Here is a 27,006-nt window from a genome sequence, read left to right on the forward strand (position 1 = left end):
GTTTAGTTTTTTTGTGTGTGGGTGGGTACATAGTAAGTATATATATGGGCTACATGAGGTATTTTGATACTGGCATGCAATGGTAATAATCACACCAGGATAAACGGGGTATCTATCACTTCAAGCATTTATCCTTTATGTGACAAACAATCAAATTATAATCGTTTATTTTTAAACGTACAATTAAATTGTCTTTGACTATACTCACCCTGTTCTGCTAGCAAATACTAGGTGTTACTCATTCTTTCTAATTTTTTTTGTACCATTAACCATCCTCACTTACCCCAATGCTTCTACTACCCTTCCCAGCAGCCGGTAACCATCTTGCTACTTTCTATCTCCATGGATACAATTATTTTAATTTTTAGTTCCCACAAATATGTGAGCATATGCAGTTTGTCTTTCTGTGCTTGGCTTATTTTACTTAACATAATGACCTCCAGTTCCATTCATGTTGTAATAAATGACAGAATCTCATCTTTTTATGGCAGAATAATGTCCCATTGTGTATATGTACCACATTTTCTTTATCCATTCATCTGTTGCTGGACACTTAGGTTGATTCCAAGTCTTGGCTATTGTGCATAGTACTGCAATAAACATGGGAGTGCAGATATCTCTTTGATATACAGATTTTCTTTCTTTTAGGTATATCCCTAGCAGTGGGATTGCTAGATCCTATGGTAACTCTATTTTTAGTTTTCTGAGGAACATCCAAACTATTCTTCATAGTGGTTGCACTAATTTACATTCCCACCAACATTTCCCTTTTCACCACATCCTTGCCAGCATTTGTCATTATCTAACTTTTGAATATAAGCCATTTTAACTAGGGTGAGGGAACATTTTATTAGTTTCGATTTGCATTTCTCTGGTGATCAATGATGTTGGGCACTTTTTCATATACCTGTTTGTCATTGGTTTGTCTTCTTTTAAAAATTGTCTACACAAATTTTTTACGCATTTAAAAATCAGATTATCAGATTTTTTTCCCCATAGAGTTGAGCTCTTGATATATTCTGGCTATTAATCCCTTGTCAGGTGGTTAGTTTGCAAACATTTCCTCCCACTCTATGAGCTCTCTCTTCACTTTGTTGATTGTTTCCTTTGCTATGCAGAAACTTTTTGACTTGATGTGATCCCATTTCTCTATTTCTGCTTTGGTCACTTGTGCTTTTGGGGTATTACTCAAGAAATCTTTGCCCAGTCTAGTGTTCTGGAGAGCTTCTCCAATGTTTTGTTGTTTGTTTGTTTGTTTTGAGATGGAGTCTCACTCTGTCACCCAGACTGGAGTGCAGTGGTACCATCTCAGCTCACTGCAACCTCTGCCTCTCGGGTTCAAGCTATTCTTCTGCCTCACCCTCCTGAGTAGCTGGGATTACAAGCGCACACCACTACGCCTGGCTAATTTTCTGTATTTTTAGTAGAGATGGGGTTTCACCATATTGGACAGGCTGGTCTCAAACTCCTGACCTCAGGTGATCCACCTGCCTCGGCCTCCCAAAGTGCTGGGGTTACAGTTGTAAGACAACTGTGCCTAGCAAGTGATTTCTTTTAGTAGTTTCATAGCTTAAGGTCTTAGATTTAAGTCTTTAATTCATTTTAATTTGATTTTTGTATATGGTGAGAGATAGGAGTCTAGTTTCATTCTTTTGGATATGGATATCCAGTTTTCCCAGCACCATTTATTGAAGACTGTTCTTTTCCCCCCATGTATGCTATTGGCACCTTTGTCAAAAATAAGTTCACTATAGATGTATGGATTTATCTCTGGGTTTTCTATTCTGTTTCACTAATCTATATGTCTTTTTATGCTAGTACCATGCTGCTTTGGTTATTATAGCTCTGTAGTATTTTTTTTTTTTTTTTTTTGAGACAAAGTCTCCCTTTGTTGCCCAGGCTGGAGTACAATGGTGCAATCTTGGTTCACTGCAACCTCCCACTCCCAGGTAAAAGTGATTTTCCTACCTCAGCTTCCTGAGTAGCTGGGACTACAGGCCCACACCACCACCCCCAGCTAATTTTTGTATTTTTAATAGAGACAGGGTTGCACCACGTTGACAAGGCTGGTCTTGAATTCCTGACCTCAAGTGATCCACCCACCTCAGCCTCCCAAAGTGCTAGGATTACAGGGGTGAGCCACTACACCCTGCCAGCTCTGTAGTATAATTTAAAGTCAGGTAATGCAACTCCTCCAGTTTTGTTCCTTTTACTTAGGATGGTTTTGGCTGTTCTAGGTCTTTTGTTTGTTCCTACAACTTTTTTTTTATGGATTTTTCTTCTATTTCTGTGAAGAATGTCACTGGTATTTTGATAGTGATTGCATTAAATCTGTAGATTGCTTAGGGTAGTATGGACATGTTGACACTATTGATTCTTCCAACCTATGAACATGAAATATTTTTGCATTTTTTGTATCTTCTTCAATCTCTTGCATCAATGTTTTATAGTTTCATTGTAGAGATCTTTTACTTCTTTAAGTTAATTTCTAGGTATTTTATTTTGTTTGTAGCTATTGTAAATGGGATTACTTTCTTGATTTCTTTTTCAGATTGTTCACTGTTGGCATATAAAAAATGTTACTGATTTCTGTATGTTGATTTTGCATCATGCAACTTTACTGAATTGGTTTACCAATTAATTAAACGTTTTTTTTGTGGAATCTTTAGGCTTTTCCAAATATAAGATTATATTACCTGTAAGCCAGGATAATTTGACTTCTTCCTTTTCAATTTTGATGCCCTTTATGTCTTTCTTTTATCCGATTGCTCTAGCTAGGACTTCTAGTACTGTGTTGAATAGCAGTGGTGAGAGTGGGCATTTTTGTTGTGTTCCCAATCTTAGAGGAAGACTTTCAGTTTTCCCTCATTCAGTATACTAGTTGTGGGTGTGTCATATATCACTTTGATTTGTTGAAGTATATTCCTCCTACATCCAGGTTTTTTTCTTTTCTTTATGGTTTTTATCATGAAAAGATGTTAAATTTTATCACCGTACAAGGTAATATATATTATATTATAGGTAATATAATCTTATAGTTTTCACTGTATCACATATATTTTGGTATGTTGTGTGTTCATTATTATTTGTTTCAAGAAATGTTTCAATTTCCTTTTTAATTTCTTCATTGACCCACCGGTCATTTAGGAGTATATTGTTTAATTTCCATGTGTTGGTGTTGTTTTCTAAATTTCTCTTGTTATTGATTTCTAGTTATATTCTACGTGGTCAGAGAAAATGCTTGATATTTCCATTTTTGAATGTTTTAAGATTTGTTTGTGACCTACCTTATGGTCTTTCCCTTATTATCCATGTGCTGAAGATAAGAATGTGTATTTTGCAGCCATTGGGTGAAATGTTCTGTAAATACCTATTAGGTCCATTTGATCTATAACACAGATTAAGTTCAATGTTTCCTTGTTGATTTTCTGTCTGGAAGATTTGTCCAGTTCTGAAAGTGGGGTCTTGAAGTCTCCAGCCATTATTTTATTGGGGTCTTTCTCTCTCTTTAGCTTTAATAGTATTTGCTTTAAATATCTGGGTGCCAGTGTTAGGTGCATTTATTTTTACAATTGTTATATTCTCTTGCTGAATTGACTCCTTTATCATAATATAGTGACTTTCTTTGTCTCTTCCTATAGTTTTTGTCTTGAAACCTATTCTGTCTCATGTAAGTGTAGCTACTCCTACTCTTTTTCAGTTTCTATTTATATAGGATCTTTTCAATCTCTTTAGTTTCCATCTGTGTGTATTTTTATAGGTGAAGCATGTTTCTTATAGGCAACAGATCACTGGATCTTGTTATTTAATTCATTCAGCCACTCTATGTCTTTTAATTGGAGAGTTTAGTTCATGTACATTCAATGTTATTATTACTCATTAAGGTTGATGAATAAGGACTACTCCTACCATTTTATTATTTGTTTTCTGGTTGTTTTGTGGTTTTTTGTTTTTTCTTCCTTCTGGTCTTGCTTTTATTGAAGGTAATTTTCTCTGGTGGTGTGAATTAATTTCTTGCTTTTTATTTATTGTATATCTGGTATATGGTTTTTTCATATGAGGTTACTATGAGGCTTGCAACTGCTGTCTTATAACCCATGCTTTTAAGCTAATAATAACACTGTTTCCATAAACAAACAAGCAAAGAGAAACCCAATAAACACTTTAAACTTTACTTGACAAAAACCTTAACTTTCTTCCCCAGCTTTTTAGCATTTTGCTTTTTCTATTTATGTCTTATTGTACTATGTCTTGAAAAGTTGTAGTCTTATTTTTTTATTGCTTCATTGTTTAGTCTTTCTACTTAAGAGTAGTTTACACACCACAGTTACAGTCTTATAATATTCTGTTTTTCTGTGCACTGTTAGCACAGTTTTCTACTTTCAGATGATACCTTACTGCTTTTTAATGTCCTCCTTTTCTTTCTGATGGAAGTACTTTCTTTAGCATTTCTAATAGGACAGGTCTGGTGTTGAAGAAACCCCTCAGCTTTTGTCTGGGAAAGTCTTTATTTCTTCTTCTGTTTAAAGGATATTTCAATGAGATAAACTTACTCTAGGGTAAAAGGGGTTTTTTTTAATCCTTCAGCACTTTAAATATGTCATACCAGTCTCTCCTGGCTAATAAGGTTTCTATTGAAAAATCTGCTTTTGCTACTTCTAGAATCCTTTCTTTATCCTTGGCCTTTGGGAGACTGGTTATTAAATGGCTTGAGGTAGTCTTTTGGTTAAAACTGCTTAGTGTTTCATCACTTTCTTGTAGTTACATATTGATAACTTTCTCTAGATTTGGAAAGTTCTCTGCTCTTATCCCTTTGAATAAACTGAAGGGGGCCTGCCCCTCCACACCTGTGGGTATTTCTCATTAGGTGGAGACAGAGACTGAGAAAAGAAATAAGACACCGAGACGAAGTACAGAGAAAGAACAGTGGGCCCAGAGGACCAGCACACTCAGCATGCGAGGACCTGCACCAGCACTGGTCTCTGAGTTCCCTCAGTATTTATTGACTATTATTTTCACTATTTCGGCACGGGGAGTGCAGCAGGAGAACAGAGTGATGGTGGGAAGAAGGTCAGCAGGAAAACATATGAGCAAAGGAATCTGCATCATAAATAAGTTCAGGGGAAGCTACTGTGCTCAGATGTGCATGTAGGCTAAATTTATGTTTCTCTTTACCCAAACGTCTCAGTGTAGCAAAGAGTAAGACAGCAGTATCACCACCAGCATATCTCGCCTCCAGCCACAGGGTGGTTTTCTCCTATCTCAGAATAGAATGAATGGTCCCTTTATACCAGACATTCCATTCCCAGGAATATGCGGGAAACAGAGGCCCTCCTCTTTTCTCAACCGCAAAGAGGCCTTCCTCTTTTACTAATCCTCCCCAGCACAGATCCTTTACAGGTGTCGAGCTAGGGGATGGTAAGGTCTTTCCCTTTCCACGAGGCCATATCTCAGGCTGTCTCAGTTGGGGGAAACCTTGGACAATACCCAGGCTTTCTCGGGCAGAGGTCCCTGCGGCTTTCTGCAGTGCATCGTGTCCCTGGTTAATAGAGAATGGAGAATGGCAATGACTTTTACCAAGCATACTGCCTGCAAATATATTGTTAACAAGGCACAGCCTGCACAGCCCTAAATCCCTTAAACCTTGATTCAATACAGCACATGTTTCTGTGAGCACAGCATTGGGGCTAAAGTTACAAGTTAACAGCATCTTAAATCAGAACAATTTTTCTTAGTACAGATCAAAATGGAGTTTCTTATGTCTTCCTTTTTCTACATAGACACAGTAACAGTCTGATCTCTCTTCCTTTCCCCCACAAAACTTTCTGCCTCTATCTCTTTCTCTATGTCCTTTTTAAGGCCAATAATTCTTAGATTTTCCCTGTTGAGACTATTTTCTAGATCCTGTAGGCATGCTTCGTTGTTAGTTTGGGTTTTTTTTTTTTTGTTTCCACTGACGGTGTATTTTCAAATAGCTTGTCTTCAAGCTCCCTAATTCTTTCTTCGGCTTGATCAATTTTGCTATTCAAAGACTCTGATGCACTCTTTTGTATGTGAGTTGCATTTTTCAACTCCAGAATTTCTGCTTGATTCTTATTTTAATATATTTATTAAGTTCATCTAATAGAATTTTGAACTCCTTCTCTGTATTATCTTGAATTTCTTTGAGTTTCCTCAATACAGCTATTTTGAATTCTCTTTCTGAAAGATGATATATATCTCTGTTTCTCCAGGATTGGTCTCTGGTGCCTTATTTAGTTCATTTGTTGGGGTCATATTTTCCTGGATGGTCTTGTTGCTTGTAAATGTTTGTCTGTGTCTGGGTATTGAAGAGTTGGGTATTTTTTGTAGTCTTCTCAGTCTGGGATTGTTTGTACCTGTCATTCCTGGGAAGGCTTTCCAGATACTTGTAAGGACTTGGGCATTGTTATCTAAATCATATCTGCATTAGGGGACACCCCAAGTACTGTAACACTGTGGTTCTTATAGACTTATAGAGGTGCCATTTTGATAGTCTTGGATAATATCTGGAAGAATTCTCTGGACTACTAGGCAGAGACTCTTTTCTTCTTCCTTTACTTTCTCCCAAAAAAACAGAGTCTCTCTGTAATGAGCTACCTGAAGCTGGGAGTGAAGTGATAAAAGCACTCCTGTGACCATCAGCACTGAGATAGTGCTGGGTCAAACTTGAATCCAGCACAGCACTGGGTATCATCCAAGGCCTGCTGTAACCACTATGTGGCTATTGCCTATGTCTGCTCAGGGCTCTGGTCTTCTATAATCAGCAAGTGGTGAAGTCAACCAGGCTTGTGTTCTTCCCTTCAGGACGGGGAGTTCCCCCAGGCCCCGGGGAGGTCCAGAGGTGCTGTCCAGGAGCCAGGGACTGGAGTCAAATACCTTAGAAGTCTACCTGGTGTTCTATTGTAATGCGGCTGAGCTGGCATTCAAACCATGAGACATAGTTTTTCCCGCTTGTCCCTCCCCTTTCCACAGGCAGAGGCTCTTCATTTTTGGCCACCACTACCACAGGCCGCAGGGAATACTGTTGGGCTACCAGTGATGTTCCCTTAAGGTCCAAGGGCTTTTCAACCAGTTTTGGTAAATGCTGCCAGGCTTGGGATTCACTCTTCAGGGCAATGGATTTCCCTCTGGCCCAGGGCAGGTCCAAAAATGTCATCCAATAGCCAAGTCCTGGAATCAGAGGTTCTAAGAACCCACTCAGTGCTCTACCCACCATGGCTGAGCTGGTATCTAATGTGCAATTAAAGGTGCCCTTTACTTTTCCATCCACTTTTCTCAAGCAGAAGGTTCTTTCTCATAACCATCACACCTGGGAATGTGCTGATTCTCACCTGAAGCCTGCTAGTCTCAGAGTCTTACCCAAGGCCCATGGCATGATACCTGGGTATCACTGCTGGTTATTCAGGACCCGAGAGCTCTTTAATCGGCAGGTGATTAATGCTGCCAGGACTGGGTCCTTCTCTTCAAGGCAGTGGGTTCCTTTCTTACACAGGGTGTATCTATAAATGTCATCTGGGAGTTAGGGCCTATAAAGGGGGTCTCATGGCTCTGACCTGTGCCTTATCCTCCTGTTGCTGAGCTGGTACTCAAGATGCAATACAAAGTCCTCTTTAGTCTTCCCTCTCCTATTCCTCAAGTAGAAGGAAGGGGTATCTTTTGAATCCACAAGCTATACAGTCTGGGTTTGGGGAAGGCATGGTGCGAGTCTATTAGCCACCCAGGCTGGTCTCTCAGTAGGTGCTACATCCCCCAAATCTACTGGGTCTCAGCGCAGTTCAGCACGAGAACTTGCCTGGGAGTTGCAGTCTTTGTGGCCTAGACTACCTTTCAAGTTTATGTAGGACCCCAGAGCCCTTTAGCCCATGGTAGTGAGGCTTGCCAGAACTCAACTTCCAGCCACTGGGATGGGCAATTTTCCCTCTGTCTAGGGCTAGTTTAAATTCTCCCACACTGTATGGGCATCGGCTGAGTTCAGCTTGGTTTTGCTTTTTGTTGTAACAGGGCAACACTAAGTTTAATGAAAATCGCATTATCATTGTGCTCTCCCTCTCCCAAGCACACAGATTGTTTCTTTATGCCACATGTCCACTGCCAAGGAATGAGGAAGGGGTGGTGCTGGCGATTCAAGACTGTCTTTCCTACCCTATTCCAGTGCCTCTTTCAGCTGTATGAAGTTAAAACCAGGTACTGTGAATGCTCACCTGATTTTTGGTTCTCATGAAGTTGCTTTTTCTGTGTGTAGATAGTTGTTAAATAGGTGTTCTTGCAGAGGGGATAATTAGTGGAGACTTTTATTTGGCCCTCTTGCTCAATCCCCAAAAGGGCTGTATCTTTAAAAAGGAGAAAACATGGCCGGGCGCGGTGGCTCAAGCCTGTAATCCCAGCACTTTGGGAGGCCGAGACGGGCGGATCACGAGGTCGGGAGATCGAGACCATCCTGGTTAACACGGTGAAACCCCGTCTCTACTAAAAAATACAAAAAACTAGCCGGGCGTGGTGGCGGCACCTGTAGTCCCAGCTACTCGGGAGGCTGAGGCAGGAGAATGGCGTGAACCCGGGAGGCGGAGCTTGCAGTGAGCTGAAATCCGGCCACTGCACTCCAGCCTGGGTGACAGAGCGAGACTCCGTCTCAAAAAAAAAAAAAAAAAAAAAAAAGGAAAAAACATGCAAAAATGGGGTTTTGAATATTTGGAGAGTTTAGAATATTCAACAGGAACATATCCATCTTTCCTCCCATTCAAATATGTCCCATCTTGACATATTCTTCCTTTTGGCTTCTTTAGGGTTAGAATTGCTCAGAGAGAGAAGAAAAGGGAAAAAAAACTGCATTTCTGTTTCTTTTTATCTTTATTTGAATCTCCATGCATGGAATTCTCCTTGGAAATTTAAATCAACACAGAAATGTGGTTAATGTAACTGTAGCCATCAGATGGATTGTTAAGGAAAGGGACATACTGTTTTTAAGTTTTCACATATACTTTTTAAAACTTCAATCACTACAATTACAGAATTCACTACCTTTAAGATGAAGGCATAGGTGTGTAGTCCAGTTATGTATTTCTTCTTAACAAACCACCCCACACCAAACTTAGTGTCCTAAACAATAATCTTTATACAGTGCTTAGAAACCTAAGCAGGGCCAGGAATTTATAAAGAATAAAGCTGGTCTCTGTTCCATAATGCCTGGGACTTCATCTGGGAAGCCTTCAACTCTAAAGAGGTGACTAAACAGTTGGGGTCTAAAGTCATATGAAGGCCCATTCACTCTCATATCTGGAAGTTAATGCTGACTATTGCCTGCAACTGGACATCCTATATGTGGCATCTCCACATATCTGTATGCACTTCCTTGCAGTCTGATTCCAAGAGCAAACATTCCAAGAGAATACAACAGAAGAGTGTTATATTTTTATGACCTAGTTTCAGAGTCATCAAGCCTCACTCTGTCATGTTCTACTAGTTGAGGCAGTCATAAAGGCCAATCCACCTTCAAAGGCAGGGGACATAAAATCCATCTCTTGATAGGGAAATGCCAAGGTTCTAGAAAACTATGTAAGATGAGAGATATTGCCTAAGATAGAGAAACAAAAGTTTACCATTATAGTCCTAACAACGTACACAGGAACTTTACTGATAAACAGACTTCATTATCATTTTGCAGCCTCATCATGTCCTGCAAAATCGAATATCTGAAATTTTAGCTGTCTAAGAATCAAAATTTGGCAATTCATGAAAAATGCAAAGCCAAAAATCACAAAAAGTGACTATATTATGAATTATTCAAAAGGAAGTAATGTTATCCATCATCTTCTCACTCTAGGAGTGCCTTGTGGGTAGCATTAAAGGAGAGACAAATCTTTATGTACCTAAAGTATAGATAATGTTCAAAGGATGATCTACTTTTCCATTTTCTCCACTATCTAAAATTCAATATAGCATGATGAAGAACAGGATTTCACAAACAGATCCCTGAGTTGAAATTTAGTTGCTAAATTCATTCATTAAATTAGCTTAAAAAAAAAAATTGAGTTTCTATAACATAGTCAGAAATACAACAGAAACAAGACACTTCCTCTACGTACAAGAAGCTTTTACTCTAATAAGCAAGCTAGCAATACATTGTAATAAATGCTAGGTGGGTATACATGGTGACTCTTTAGGGTGGGTATTTAGACAGATGTTCATAGCCAATATCCATTCTGAATGGACTGTTCTTTGTTTTGATTGCTTAGTGCCAATGCCACTGCAAGTGATAAATATTTTCAGTAGCACTTCTGCTGCTATTATAACATGAGTGTAACTGAGTGTCCAGCCTGCATGGGAAACTGCAAGTAATACACTAGAGGTGTAGCATAGAATGAAAAGTGGGGAGTGGCAATGGAGGAGGCTTGAGAAACAAACTCTGGGTCTTCTATGTTATTCTGGGGTAAATGAAGAACTATTGAAGGGGTTTTAATCAAGAGACCAAGCCTTTTGGATTGGTCTTTTGAAAATATTATTTTATCTGGTCAGTGAAAGATTGAAGGGAGCAAGGTGTTAAGTAGATAGTAGGAGGTAATTTCCAGAATCCAGGGAAAAGAAAAGCAAAGTTAAAGGCAATAAGAATGGAGGAAAGTAAACAAATATTAAGAAGGTAGAATTTGAAGGATTTTGTGATTATTAGATGTGAGTGACACAGAGGGTTGGAGGCAGAGTTTTCAAGGATGACCTTTAGATTTCTGGTGTGGCAACTGGGAGAATGGCTACTACCAAAGACACAACCCTGTCTAATCTTTGACCACTGGTCACTGCAAGGCAGAAAAACAGCAATGGCAGCTGAGTTCCAGCTAAGGATGGTGCTCACGTCTAGCTTGACAGGGAAGAGAAACCAAGAGGCAGATGGACAGGAGGTTATTTTCTCTCTCCCTTCATCTCCTCCACTAAAGATACCTGTAAAGACCTGGAGATTATAATTGCCATAAGAGCAGCTGGATGAAGGACATGGAGATTTCTTTAGGGGGCTAGTATAAGTGGGAGCAAAATATGGCGAAATTGAGTCCAGGTGGAAATCTGAAACTCACTAGTAAGAGCAGAAGTTGGTCCTGTGCCTTATATCCTCCTTCAAGAAATACTTTACTACTAGCCCTTCTATACCAAGAAAAGGGGCCCAATGGAGCAAGATTTCAAGGGAACCAATAGGCTAGCATGGCCAAGAAATGAAGACTTTTTTGTACTCCAATTCCTTTCAGCAATTGAAATTCCCTTGAAATTAAAAATCTTCAGATGGGGTTGTGAAAATTCAACCATAATAGAATCTTCAAAGAAGGGCAAGCAGAAAAGTATTGTCTCAAGTCTTGGAGAAATATCAATATTGAGGTTTCTATGTGGTGGTTTCTTGCCCAGGAATTGCGTCCTCTGGGTCATCTTTCATTTCTGGAGATCTCCAAGGTGCACTAATTTATCATGAAATAGCATCTGATGTTCTTTCTAATTCTGCAAATTTCCCTTAAAATTATATAATGTGTAGGTCCTGCATCTTAAGTAGTTATTATTTATATTTCACTTCCAAATCTCTTTGTTGAATATCTAAATAATCTTCCTAGAGATTTTGTCATGTTTAGAAGAGGTCATTCTGAGGCATTATTTCAGTCTCTCCAAAAGTCATTTGTTGGGTCACTTTAAATAACCTATAGAGATTTTGTTTAACTTTTTCCTTTTAATAGTTTTTAGGCTACTACTATTTTTTTTTTTTTTTTTTGAGACGGAGTCTCACGCTGTTGCCCAGGCTGGAGTGCAGTGGCGCGATCTCGGCTCACTGCAAGCTCCGCCTCCTGGGTTCACGCCATTCTCCTGCCTCAGCCTCCTGAGTAGCTAGGACTACAGGCACCCGCCACCGCGCCCGGCTAATTTTTTGTATTTTTAGTAGAGACGGGGTTTCACTGTGGTCTCGATCTCCTGACCTTGTGATCCGCCCGCCTCGGCCTCCCAAAGTGCTGGGATTACAGGCTTGAGCCACCGCGCCCGGCCTAGGCTACTACTATTAGAATTTATTAAAACATCCCTCTTCAGAGACAAGAGGGGTTTTGCATACTGCAAATTTACTAAATTGTGTCTCAGCTTTGAATAGAAAGTTAACATTCCAAAAGCAAGCCACTCTATCTATGGTATTAAAATATAAAGCTTATCTAAGAATGTATCATTGTTTCACAAATTTTGAAATTAGCAGTACCCAGACTCACTCCCTCTCAGCCTGTACTCCAATTTCAGCTATGGGTGAATGGATATCTCCAGAATGGTGTGGACTTCACACTGACAGTATCTCACCTTGAAGATGTGCTATGCCTCCTGGCTTTCTGCCCCTAGGTAGCTCAGATCAGCAGCTAATGTGTATAGCTCAGAAACTCAGAAGAAGCATCCCCAAGGACAATTCTGGGCTTATGGGGGATGGAGATGATTGATAAATATTCCCATCTCCCTTCTTTTGGAAAGCAATTCTTGGAGGTGCTTGGTATACTTCTCAGGAGGTCCCAGCAGGATGGAATCCCATTGCGCCCATCAGTAGCCTCAGTAATGTTCCCTTATAGTAGTTCTTCCTCCTTCCTAGTCCCACTTTCCCAGGACCTTCCTCCTTCTTCCGGGGATGACTGCTCAAAATAAGTCACCTGTGCACAAACTCTTTCTCTGGCTCTGCTTTTAGGTAATACCTGAACTAAGAAAGCTATTCTCTATTCAAATCCCTTCATTTTAAAAATAAGAAGCCTCTTGTGGCCGGGCGCGGTGGCTCAAGCCTGTAATCCCAGCACTTTGGGAGGCCGAGACGGGCGGATCACAAGGTCAGGAGATCGAGACCATCCTGGCTAACACGGTGAAACCCCGTCTCTACTAAAAAATACAAAAAACTAGCCGGGCGAGGCGGCGGGCGCCTATAGTCTCCCAGCTACTCGTGAGGCTGAGGCAGGAGAATGGCGTGAACCCGGGAGGCGGAGCTTGCAGTGAGCTGAGATCTGGCCACTGCACTCCAGCCTGGGCGACAGAGCAAGACTCCGTCTCAAAAAAAAAAAAGAAGCCTTTTGTACAAGAGCACAATATTAGTTACAACAGAAACTAGATCTCAAAGCTCCTAGCTTCCAGAATATGGAATTTTATTTTACTGCCTAGGTTGACATCAAACATTGAACAGTATGAGCGAGTTAAGTGCTGAACTGTGGTGGAACAGACCTTCAGAGCTACTGACATTCAGAAGGGATAGCCAGGAGTGAACACTGGTGTAGGCAGGTAAGATTTTATAGTAAAGGGGAACTTACATTGGGCCTTAAGTAAATGTATAGACATGTGGAGGATATTCCAAGAAAAGGAAACAATGAATGAAAGTGTTACAGGTAGTTAAACAGACATGACTGGGGCAGGAGAGGGCTCTTCCCCTACCCAACAGGAATATCAGGTGATAGTTGGATAATTATCACATTGAAACAGGAGAGTTCTCTGGCCTCCTTGCACTTGTGACAGGGGTGTGACTCATTTGCTGCCACTGCTGATCAAACCCTTTATGGGAGGGGGAGCATGCAGAAAAGCAGGTGCAGGAGCCAGGGCGAGCCCTTTTGGGCTCCAGACCCATGGTGGCATCTAGGGGTGTGTTACAATTAATGTTCTTTTAGCAGCTGCCATCCGCGGATGGCTAAGTGTTAAACCAGCTCAGTGGAGTGTCAGAGTGACAGCCTTTTACACCCTGCCCTCTTGGTACCCAGGTGCATGTCTGGCATCCAGGAAGAATCAGGTCACACACTGACATGGTGTATGCAGGGATTTTTTTGAGTGGTGGAGGTGGCTCTCAGCAGGATTATCTTCCTCTGGAGTTTGGCTGTCCTGCAGCCAATCTCCCTGGCTGTCCCCAGCAAAACCCCTCTCGACATTCAGACGCTCTTTCTCTTCTCTCCTTCTCTACCACACCGCTCTGCTGCTCTTCTGCTCCTCTGCTCGACCACTCACGGAACCTGGGGTTTGGGGGTTATATGGGTATAGGATAGGGGGGCATTGTGGGCCAAAAGGCAAGATTTGGTTGCAAAAACAGGAATGTCTGTTCCCATTTAGGGCCACAGTTTCCAGGCTTGAAGGTGGGGCCTTGGCCAGTGAACCACCCTCTTCTACCCAGTATTTCCCTGCCTCCTGTCCATATCAACATTGCCTCTCTAAATATGATAATTTGGCAGCCAAGCCAGGTACAGACAATCACCTGATGTTCTACAGATGTCACATTAAAGTGTTAATTGAGAGCAGGTACCAGGGAGAGGCAACTTCCCAAACAGATAAAACACTTGAGATTGATAATAAAATCTCAGGTATTGGGTGAGTGAGCCAGGCATGCGCAGTAAGAGACAAAATGGTGTTCCCCCAGAAAAGGGAAGAAAGTCTCAGAAGGGCATGCGTTCAACTTCCTAAACACATTGCACATGCTCACTTCCCAAGTGTAATGAGGGCACTGCGCATGCGGGCAGTCCACCCCAAGGGAGGAACCACAGGAAAGGGGCACAAGACCCCAAGAGTGGACCAATATATAAAGTTCTAGAATCAAGTATAAATGTCGCCCTTGTGCTTCAACTTGGCCACTTGGGTCTCTTCCACTTGTACCTTCTTTTCTGTCCTCGTCTAATGCCTTTTTTAAATGAACTTTCACTCCTGCTCTAAAATGTGCCTTGGCCTCTTTTTCTGCCTTATGCCCACCAGTCAATTTTTTTCTTCTGAGTTGACAAGATTGAAGTTGTTGCAGATCCGTACAGATTCACCACTGGTAACTCAAATACCTTCTACCCCTAACAAAAGTATTAAAATAAAAATGAACTGTCTATATTCTTAAGATATCTTGTATATTAACCTGGCACGTCACATTGATGTATACAGGGAATGCTGAATAGGTAGAATAGTGTCAGGTTACAAAACTTTGCAAGCCAAGCAAAATAACTTAGAAACTAGGTAATCAAATGCCTTCATTTCACACATAAAATGTTAAGAAATCTGACCACCAACATTCAACTAGAAACTGGCAATGGTAGAGGCAAATCTGGAGTCCCTGTCTCCACAGCTTTAAATCCTGAGTTTTTTGGGGGGGGTTTTGTTTGTTTGCTTGCTTGACTATCCTACTCTTCCAAAGTTACCTTGACACACTTTAAAATCTAAGGATATTTTTGTATCTTTTGTATTGTAATATTCATGGAACAAAAAACAAGATCCTTGGCTGGGTTTATTAGATTCATTACCATCTGATCACTGCTTTAGCCCTCCTGCCTTACACAACTCATTCAACCCATACCCCATACTCCTGAAGTAGTCCCCATGGTCACTTACACCTTCATGAAAACTTTCTTTCTCTGTTAAGGTTGTGCCATTCTGTTTTTCCATAATATTTTCTCCCTTGCTCTAATTTACTGAACTTTAGCTTATTCACCCCCATTGGTTGAGACCTATGTCCTGGGCTCCCAAGTTCCTTTTATTTCTAGTCTTCCTAAGATTCTGTACAGCCTTAATACCTAGGCAGATGATCCACATAATACCATGGCCTCACATCTTCATGACCTCCTAGATTTCAACTATGCTATATCCACTTCAACCATAGTCTGGACCTTGTCATCAACCAGCACTGCATCAACTTTGAAATCTTAATTCAAAAATATTAATCTGAATATAAACTCATATTCCTCCTTCTCTTTCACTATCTCATGTTTGTTTAGTTGTTCCACCACCTACATGTGCCAGGCATTAAAGTGGGACACTGGAGAAACAGGGATGAAAGAGACAGACAAGGTCCTTGTTGACACAGAGCTGGTAGCGTAGTGACAACAACTACCCAATAAATTAATGGAAATAACTATGATAGGGGAAGTACAGGATGCTATGGGGGGTTACTGAGGGGCACATAACCTGGACTTGAGGGTCAGGGGCTTCTCAGAAAGTAGTGTCTATGGTAGCCCTCACCAAGGCTCTTCAGACACTTGATCCCTCCATTTTATCCTCATTCATCATCACTCCCACATGGCTTTGCTTCCCTCCCTCACTTGCCTAAACTCCATAATGCAACCTTCTAACTGATCTCTTCCTCATGTGCTCATTACTGATACTAGTCCCCTTATCTTTCTCCCACAGCCATTCTGAATACTTTCGATCTTGGATAAACCTAACAATCAGCCTTCTCTGATCTTGTACCTTGGCTGCTGACAGCTTCTTGAGAAAACCACACAAATGTGCCAACTGATTGCATTGAATTCTGGATCTCTGATCCACACTGAGCCCCATATACATAATCCTTATTCTAGCCAGATCATTTCTAGTTCCAACAACAACTATTTCAGTGTTTTCTCCTCTGTTCACAACTTTACTATTTCACTAATGTTGCCGTCACACACATGCCACATTCTAAAAACTCTTCACAAATTTCATCTTCCATGACCTCTTTGGAGCATCTAGAAACTTGGGATTGCTTCCATTATCTTTAAACTGTATTTTAATTTTATTTTAACGATATCACTGTCTCCTGGTTCTCTGACTGTATACCTAACCATTGCATCTTAATATCTCATTAAGCTCTTATTCTTCTAGCTATTACTAAAGATTTGTGTATTTCACAGTTTTATGCTTGATCTTCTTCTTCTTTGACATGCCATCACAGAGACTTCATCTACTTTTGCAACTTCAAATCATCCTTCTACATGCTCATAACTATAAATCTAGATCTGCAACCAAGACATTGTCCTGAAGTCTAGGTCAAGAGCCTATAACTATCTCTGCCTAACTTAACATATATAAAACTAAACTAACTATTCTTATTATCTCTCCCCAATCCAATTTCAACTCAATTTTTTATCATATTCACTCTTTTGAAATTTGTAATCATCAGCCACCCAACCAACAAAGACAAGTCTACGAGTTATTGTGTATTCCTCTCTTTTCCTCACTCCCACATCCAAAGATAATCAAATACTGTTTATTCTACTTAAAATAACATTTTTTCTTATCATTGCCTCAAAATTTGATCATGTCATTCTCTACACTCTAATTACACAGAATTACTGGATATTGCTTCCAAATCCAGGCTATTTTATATTTCTATGGCTTTTCTCAGTTTGTTTTGTTATCTGGAATGCCCTCCTTTTTCCTACCCATGTTTCAGGACTCAGATTATGTCACTTTCTAATTAATATTTTCTTCACCCTCTACTGACTCCCCATATCCATCAAAACTTTACCCTCCTATTGAATTTCATATATACCCTAACAAAGCAACTATAATATTAAGATGCTATAATCATTAAGACACTATTTACTCAAGGGACTGTTTGCCTGTCCTATCTATAAGCCATATCTATCCTATTAAGCCAAAAATTCCTCCTGAAAGAGACCATTTCTGAATTTACTTTGTATCCCTAGGATCTAGCATAGTGTCTGCATCAGCAAATATTTCTTGAATAAATGAACAAATGAATTCAGAACAACATACAGTTCCTGTAACACATCATTTTTGTGCAGCTGATACTTGAGAACATTGAGAGCATGAGTTTTGGAGTCATATAAACATAGGTTTAAGTTCTCAGCTTAACACAGCATAAGTTGTTTGCCCTTAACAAGTTAGCATCTTAAAATTTCAGTTTCTTCATCTGTAAAATAAAAATAATACTACTACCTCATTCAGTTCTTGTGAGGATTAAATAAATGAAGGAAATGTGTAAAAAGAAACTAGGGAACAATTGGCATCAAGCAAAGACTTAAAATGTCATTAACACTATTATTATCCTTTTGCTCAAATCTTCCCTCTGTCTGGTGAGTCCCCTCCCCAGGATGGCCTTCCTTAATTTTTTGAACTAACTAATACCTTGACTTCTTTTAAAACTGAAGCAGGCTGTTTTCTCTTCTGGGACTCTGCCCTGACTTCCTCCACCCCTTGTGGTCAAGTAGTAGTCTTCTTTTTCAGTGTTCTCAAAGTTCATTATGCTATTTCTCCCATAGTAAATATTATACAGAGTATGTGTCTGTTTGCTTGCCTAGCTCTTGCATTAGACTATAGGTTCAATAAGAATAGGAGCTATGTATTTTACCCCTATAACCTAGCAACCTGCATAGCAGGTATGTTGTGCTCAATAAATGATCACTGAGAAGAGAAATACTAATAGAGTACCATGAATGTGGTAAATGTAAATATTTTTTGATGATTCAGTGGACTCAAATGGTTGATCTACTGTGCCCTATAAGGTTATTTGGGTAAGAGTAATCAATTCCAGTTTAATTAAGTGCTGTCAATTATGTTCACTTGGTCTACATGGAGATATTGTATATAGCACATAGTAACTATACCCCCTTATTAATAAGCTCTTGGATATATTTGCAGCTCTATCTTGTAGCAAGTTCAAAAAGTTGGCAAAGAAGGCTACCTTAACAGGAAGTGGAATAAAGCCTGACAGTACACCCTTTTAATCCCAATAGCTATTTCTTCCCAGGCTTTCTTTTTTCAATTATTTTAAATGTTTATTGCTTTATTCTCCATCCTGCTTAACACAAGATAATTAAGACTATGAACCCTTGTCTTAATTGCCCCCATATCACTATACTGAAACCTGCAAAAGATAGCACATTTTTCTTCAAGTAATTTGTTTGATTGGTATTTGATGAAGAAAAAATTTTCCCTGAAAACAGCATGGAATCCTGAGATAATGGCTTAAAATATTTATTTATAATTGGAAAGGCAGACAGACTCTTAATCATGGCATGGCTTAATTATAGCAGCATAAGTATAATTAGCACTGTTGTAATAAATTGCTAATTTATAAGATGAATTATCTTGCTTCATATTCAAAGTAGAAAGAGTTCTATATAATATTGTATGTATTCTTGGTTTAAATTATTATCCTTCTGGATCCTGTTTGTTGATAACTAAATATCAAACTTTTCATTTGTCTATATACATTAATTTTAATATCTAAAAGTTGAAAGTAGAAAAGCCAATAAAACCAACCTATTAACCATTTTAATTTATGTTATTAATTAAGCATCAATGTTCATTGTCTATTCACCAATTTTTAAATTTATTTCAACTAGTTTTCCAATATGTGTTATCCTTGTCATTGATAAATAAGTAAAATCAGCATGGATTTATGCCTAAGAAATGGTGGGGTTTAGTGACAAAGACAGAAAAACAAGTTAATGGCTGAAAAAGTACATGATAAGTAGTTCAAATTCTTCAGAAGTATAATTTTGTATTGCTATGACAATGTCTGGCTTTTATGCTTTTATTTTTCAGCTTAATGTTTCAAGTTCATTTTAAGTGATAAAATTTTCTTTTAACCATCATTCATTAGCAAAGAAGACAGTGAAAACAAAATATTACTTTTTTTTTTTTTTTTTTTTTTGAGATGGGAGTCTCACTTTGTTGCCCTGGCTGGAGTTCAGCGGCTATTCACAGATGCAATCATATCTCACTGCAGCCTCGATCACCTGGCCTCAAGCAATTCTCCAGCCTTCTGAGTAGCTGGGACTACAGAAAATATTACTATTTATAACATCATCTACTTTCAATAGCTTTTTTTCTTTTATTACTCAGCCATTCACTATAAAGTATATTCCAGTAATAAGCTCTAGGCCAGACATATATTGCTAGAGAAAGATGGTTATTTGTTTAAATTCCTCTTTCAATATGATTTGTTACCACAAATCCTAGGCATTCTTTCTTTGTTTTAAAAGAAAAAGCACAATTTAGGAAAGAAGAATTTGCCACTATTACATCAGAGGCCAGAAAGTCTCTACAAAAGTAAATAAAGGGTTTAAACAAATTTCAAGGTTATCTAAATTCCAGTATATGTGAGGCAAAGTGGATTTAAGGAGCTTGAATTATCCTGAAAGTTGACTCAATCCTTTAATGACATTCAAATTGTAGGGGGGTGATATATTGGAAGTATGTACACTTAAGCCTTGAGAAATTCAACATGTCAGTCTGGGGGTTATGAGGTCATTTTCTGAAAACAGAGATGTAATCACCTCATTCTGGTGGAGTCTTCATTCCCAGCCTGACTCACTTCAGAACCACTCATCAGCCTCTGATCAGCTCTGCAGATTGGCCTGATGTTCAGGCTCGTCACAAATGTCTCTCAGATCAGCATTAATGAGACATTTGCCTCTGCCAGGCTTCAAGAATTCAGCCTTCATGATTTAGTCCTGAAATAATGTGCTACCATAGAGAGCCTGGGAATCAAAGGGGAAAAACGGATTAAGAAATTCTATTTAAAATTAATTACAGAAATTATATAATTTGTAAAAAATTAACCCAGTTAAACATTTTCTTTGATATTTTTCTCAGGGTGATATACCATGGCCTAGCTCAATTCTTCTGCATATTCTCATAATAGAGAAATATTGACCATTTATTGTAAAAAAAAAAAAAAAAAAAAAAAGTTAATTGCATCTTAAGGTACAAATAGTCAATAAAATATATTTATTTTAAGTCAAATTGAAATCTGCAATATTATTGGTTTTTCTCTTTATCTAACTTCTTGCCAGGCAATCTGATGATTTCTTGATAGTACCACTCTCAGCATCAGTCGTAACTATTGAAGTTGGATAACATGAGTGAGGGGAAACATCGCTTAAAGATGAAATGGTCATATCATTAACCTTGAGCTTCTCCTGAAGAAAATGAATTGGCTTACTAAAGCAGTCAAGTAGAAAGCAGAAACCATCATTTTCTAAATGTTTTCAAGGTAAAAATCCTCAGGGACAATCTTTTATCAGTGTCTCAGGCTTGATTAACTGTCTTAATTCACAATGATTAATGGCTTTTAAAACTCTGGGGCACCAAGCTTCTTTATATCTTGTATTATATGAACCTTGTAAGTGGGATGTTCTTCAAGTGAACATCATAACCTATACACAAACCACAACAACAACTGTAACAGATAATTATGCATTATGTCACTCAGTCAGTATGAAAGACAGTTCCAGGTAAGGCCCTCCTTTCATTTGAATAAGATGTCAATTTCTCACCCAAAAATACATCTCTCTTCACACAAGCAGTTTATCCTTCATCAACACGTGACACTCCATTCTTCCTGTTTCCGCAAGTGATTATGTCACTTAGAAAACCCACTAATGATTCATTTTTGTCAAATGAAGATTTCAGTCATAGTATTTAAAAATTACTTTGCTTTGACGGGCGCAGTGGCTCACGCCTGTAATTCCAGCACTTTGAGAGGCTGAGGCGGGCGGATCACGAGGTCAGGAGGTGGAGACCATCCTGGCTAACATGGTGAAACCCCGTCTCTACTAAAAATACAAAAAAAATTAGCCGGGCTTGGTGGTGCATGCCTGTAGTCCCAGCTACTCTGGAGGCTGAGGCAGGAGAATGGCGGGAGCCTGGGAGGCGGAGCTTGCGGTGAGCTGAGATCGCGCCACTGCACTCCAGCCTGGGTGACAGAGCGAGACTCCGTCTCAAAAAAAAAAAAAAAAAAAAAAAAAGAAAGAAAAAAAAAAAACTTTGCTTTTTAATAGCTAGTGAATAGAAAATATTAAATAGAAAAGACAAATGTGAATGCATATAGAATATCAAACTCTACATATTCTTAAAGATAATAAAGTTCAAGTTCCAACATCCAATGCAAATTATATAAAATTCAGTGGACTGCTATTATCTAAAGTGAATAGCACAAAGGTTTCTATCTTCAGTAAAAAGTAGGATCAATTACAAATTTTGGCCACAAAAATCGTGAGACTGGCACAAAAGTTATATTGAAAATGCCAGCTGGGTGCGGTAGCTCAGGCCTGTGATCCCAACACTTTGGGAGACCGAGGTGGGCAGATCCCCTGTGGTCTTGAACAAGAGTTCAAGACCAGCCTGGACAACATGGTGAAACCCCATCTCCAATAAAAATAGAACAACAACAAAAATTATCCGGGTATGGTGGTGCATGCCTGCGGTGCCAGCTGCTTGAGAGACTGAGGAAGGAGAATCGCTTGAACCTGGGAGGCGGAGGTTGCAGCAAGCCGAGATCGCATGGCTGCACTCCAGCCTGGGCAACAGAGAAAGGCTCATTTCAAAAAAACAAAAACAAAAACCCACAGTCTTTCTCCGTGGGATGGAAGGAATGAGATCCTAAAGTTTTCTTCAAACCCAAGTATGGTCTTAAGAACAGATGCCAAAGATAACTGCACTGTTATGGACTACTTGGGCTTCCACATTAGTCTCATTTACCCTAGAAGCCAATTTATTTTAAGTCCACAGGCACTCAGAAAAGCAGATATACCTCATGCTTCCAGGTTCTCCTTAGGTGTGTCAGCAAATACACTACTCAAACTCTAGGACTTCCTTATTTCTCCCAGGCTTTAGGATAAAGTCATAACATCCTGAAAAGCAATCAGTAATAGTCAGATTGTCAAACATCACCCAACTGACACTACTGCCTTAAAGGATTTGTACCAAAAGCATACACCAACTTTAAAGAGAAAGGGGCACAGCTCACCTAGGCTGAAATTGATGTGATATATGTATCAGATGATTATATGAAACTTTTAGAAGTTAGTTAGTAACACTGAAAAACAAAGACAGGGAAATTGTACAAGGAAATAAGACCCTCATCCCACCAACCTCCTTCCTTTGCCAAACTTGTATAACTCTAGCTACTGAAACAATAATAAATTATAATATAATTCTTATGAATCAAATAATTTAAATAGAAATTGCCTCTTCTCTAAAGTTTGTATATTTCATTTTAGATGTAGAATTCATCATTTGAGTTATATTTTTTCTTTTTCCAGAGGGAAATAATGAGTTCCATTTTACATGGTTGGTATGTGTTTATGATAGCTTTAAAAGGAATACCACGGGAGGCCTTTATCATGGAAAATAAAATTGTTTCAGAGGATACACTGGATGGCTATTAAATTTTTTTCTACATTTTTTCTATATTAAGCTTATTTGATGTAGCTCACTATCTCTTAGTAACATAAAACTTCTTTAATGTTAATTTTTAAAAGATACAAATTAATTTACAGGGGAAATAAATTAATACATAGACACATGATTTTTAGGGTATTGATAGGTGTCATTAATCACTCTAAGGTTAGAACAGTACAGCCCCCAGTAAAACTCTGCAACATTTTCTCTAGCATAAGATCTGTGAAAGATAAAAAAAATCCATCCTATTTCTTTTCTTGTTAGTAAAATGCACAACTTATACCTCCGAAAAGTTTTATAGCTAAATCTCTAGTGACTGAATTTCTATACTGTACATAAAAGGAAAGTGTACAGAGGCAGAGTTGGGAGCAGATGACCTTAAGATGTTTATTTATTGGATTATCTCACTCTTAAAGTATAATTTTGAAAAAAAGTGAAAACCCAAGCTAAATAAATTTATCACGCTCTTTGTGCAAAAAGCTATATAATGCAATAGTTTATGTTAATACAAAAATATAATTCCCATAAAATACAAGACATAAGAGACAAACATCATCAAGATGGCTGATCTGAGGTGCCCAACATTCATCTCCACAAGGAAGGACCAAAACAACAAATAGATAACTGCACTTTGGGTAGAGTGTCTAAGGGAGAACACTGCAATTCAGCAAGGAAATGACCAATATCCTCTGAGACAAGGAAACTCGGGATAGCACCACAGAAAGGGAAGCAAAGCACGCAGCTGGGATTGTCCCAGAGACAAAGCGGAACTTCTCATTATGGGGAAAAGCTAAGTGGGAGATCCCCAGCAATACCTATAACTGCCATGAACACCTGCAATCCTAGCTACAAAAGGCCCTACGTCTGGTTTAGGGAGCTGCCTAGAATCCATGCAGCTGAATGGATTCAAACTTCTGTAGCACAGGGCCATTTTGAGAAAGGAGCCACTGCGGAAATGCAACCTGCTCTGGGGCTCAATTTTACCACTTGTATTCAACACAACACTGGAAGTCCTGGCCAGAGCAATTAGGTGAGAGAAAGAAAGGGCAACCAAATTGGAAAGAAAGAAGTCAAATTGCCTTTCTTACAAATGACATGATCTGTTTTTCAATTTTTTAATTATAATTTTTATGAATACTGTTATGCCCAGACCGTTTATTACCCGAAGAAGACCACCAGAGTCCAGAGTCAAAGCTAAGCAGCAAGGATCTTTATTACAGGTTCGAACCTGGAACTCTCCCTCGCTCGTGAAACGAGACGGGCAGGAGAGCTCCCCCACTCAGCTCCGAACAATGTTATATAGTCTAAGAAAAGTGGGCATAGAGTTATTATACAAATCAGATATATGATTGGCTAGTGTTTGAACAAGGCGATTTGGCTAACTATGATTGGTTCCTGCCATTTCTGATATTTTGGTTCAAACTTTGAGGCGGGAGAGCAGGTTTATGGCAGCAAGAGTTTATCTTACTTAAACACGTCTTGTGACCTTGCCTCAGAACTTACAAAATCTCTGGTATGTGCAAAACAAAATCTCTGGTACGTGCAGAAAACCAGGTACTCACAGAACTTACGAAATCTCTGGTATGTGCAAAGATTAGAGAGCAGAACAAGGGTGTAGCGGGTGGGGGGCGGGTACACATCTATCTTTGTGTCCTTTCAATACATAGTAGGCGTATGTATTTATTTCACAAGCATTTGCCGAATACTACGTGCCAGGCACTGCTCAAGAAACTAGAGATACAGTAATTAACTAGACACATTATGTAGGCCTTCCAGTTCCTGCATTTCATTTCTTTCAAAGTGTCTTGCCATGCCCAGAAACCCATTCCATTCTAATTCTAAAACCTCATATTTTTTTCTAACTTGCTCCCATTCTCCCTTGTATCCAACTCACACCTTATCTATCATCCAGTACTTGATTTTAATAAATTTTGTAGTTAATGCACACATATACAATCCATTCATACATATGTATAAATACTTTATATATCATATAATATAAATAATATGTATAAACTCATATGGGAATTTTTCCAACTACTTTGTAATTTCCTTAAGGGGTGACATATTTCTATCTTATGTCCCTAGCACACAGTAGGAACATACAAATATTTAAGATGTAAATCAATGAGAATACCACTAGACAGGGACTATCTATGTGTACATAAATGGAACAAAGGAAAGAGATCAACTTAATTCCTCACTGCAATAATAATAACTCCTATTGAACATTTGCATCATTGCAAGTGCTTTACACACATTTAATCCCCAAAAAAATTCTATGAAGAAGGTACTATTATTATCTCAATTTTTTACATGATAAAATTCAGGCAGAGAGAAGTTAAATGCCTCTTGAAGGCCAGTGAATGGTGGTGTCAGATACAGGCAAATTTTATTTAAAATCAACCATTCTTATCTACTTTGTCATACTGTTTTTCATGATTCTGAGTCTAGAGATTTAGACTTCTGTCACTATCAAATGCCTCTCTCATGACAACTTTCATAAGTGTCTCCATACTAATGCCATGGTGAAAGCTCTGTCAATAGAAAAGAAAAACCCCTAATAAATTCATGATTTAGACTTCTGTTAACATAGGGTGACTTTATAGTTTTTCATCCAAATCAAGACACTTTTAGGAGTAAATGGGGTGCTATATTTTTATATATATTGCTTTATAACAAATTACCTCCAAATTTAGCAGCTTAAAACAACACACACATGTCATCTCACATGCTTTCTCAGAGACATGAACTTAAGAGGGGTTTAGCTCCTGGTTCTGTTTCGGGGTCTCTCATGAACCTGCAGTCAAGATACAGGCCCATACCCTAGCCATCTGAAGGCTTAACTAGGCTGGAGAATATGCTTCCAAGCTCACTCAAATGTCTGCTAGCAGAAGGTGTCAGTTCCTTACCATAAGGCTGCTCTTGGCAAGGCATCAGGCTTCCCCTAGAGTGAATGATGAAAGAAAGACAGAGAGGAAAGATAGAGAGTGCAAGAGCAAGATGGAACCACAGTGTTTTTACCATCTAATCTCGGAAGTGATGTACTCTCACTTTTGTCTTATTTGGTTAAATAGACCAATTGTGATACAGTGTGGTAGGGGATTACATATAGTGTGATAAGGAATTACATATAGTGTGAATGCTGGAAGGTGGGATCATGAGGCACCATCTTTGCAGGCTGGCTACCGCAGGTGTTATTAATAATTATGTCAGGACAGCAGGCATAAATGAAGACAGTCCCTATGCCTTGATTTATATTTAGCACATCAGGAAGTAATTTTCTACCTCCAAAACTATTTAATTCTATAACTAAGTCCCTAGAAATCCATGATATGAGTAACTGCCAGGACTCTGTCTTACTTGCTCCCACCAAATCACTCTCATGACATTGCTGTGGAAGACAACAGTAGCCAATAAGTAGTAGCTTCTCAACTGGGTCTCTTTTCTTCCACAGCAAATACTAGACTGTTGCTTCTCTCTGTCCCTCACAATTATACCTAGGCCCCCAAACATCCATAGTAATCTAGGAGGTTCATGAATGATAAAGCTTTAAAGGCCCTGAAAAACACTGATGATATTAAAACTTCAGTCCTTTATGATTTAAATAAAACTTCCTAAGATGATCCCTGGAATGACAATCATGACATTTTCTATGACAGATCAGTGTACTGGCAGAGAAAAGCACTAAACTTAAAAAGGATTTGCTCATAATTATTGGTACTCTCAACCCTGGGCATTTTGCCTTCAACAGCTAACTTGACCATGTGCTATCTTAATCACTTCCAAGTGAACTTGGTCATGGTGCTAAAGCCAACTCCAACCCATCTTCTGAGTCTGTAAGAACAAGAACTAAAGCAAAGGTAACATATCTAGATTAAATGATTTGGTTATTAGGGGTAATTAATTCTCTTTTGTTTTGAAAATACTAGATATTAAGCAGAGCTACCTATACCCTGATATAGGACAAGAAAGAATAATAACAGTGCATGGTAATATAGTATTATTTATAAGAATCAAGTTAAGTAGACCAATTAAGTCAGAAAAACAATCCTTCACTTCTAATAACCATTAAAGTAAAGGCAA

General features: G+C 38.9%; 1 protein-coding gene and 1 long non-coding RNA gene across 4 annotated transcripts in view; one reads left to right on the top strand and one right to left on the bottom strand.

Moving 5' to 3' along the window:
- The window catches only part of FKBP3 (FKBP prolyl isomerase 3), a 466,553-nt gene that overhangs the window by 182,312 nt on the left and 257,235 nt on the right, over positions 1 to 27,006 (top strand). The window lies entirely within an intron of this gene.
- The window catches only part of LOC126957891 (uncharacterized), a 139,170-nt gene that overhangs the window by 4,696 nt on the left and 107,468 nt on the right, over positions 1 to 27,006 (bottom strand). For 2 of the 3 annotated variants that reach the window (XR_007727003.1, XR_007727001.1), the window contains 2 exons: positions 22,271 to 22,370; positions 19,819 to 20,216 (listed from right to left, as the gene is read on the bottom strand). This is a non-coding gene — a long non-coding RNA (uncharacterized LOC126957891). Of the gene's footprint in view, positions 1 to 19,818; positions 20,217 to 22,270; positions 22,371 to 27,006 lie in introns of those variants that run through there. The other variant, XR_007727002.1, reaches the window with a different exon arrangement.

The sequence above is a fragment of the Macaca thibetana genome, chromosome 7 (genome assembly GCF_024542745.1).
Source record: "Macaca thibetana thibetana isolate TM-01 chromosome 7, ASM2454274v1, whole genome shotgun sequence".
Taxonomy (NCBI): Eukaryota; Metazoa; Chordata; class Mammalia; order Primates; family Cercopithecidae; genus Macaca; species Macaca thibetana.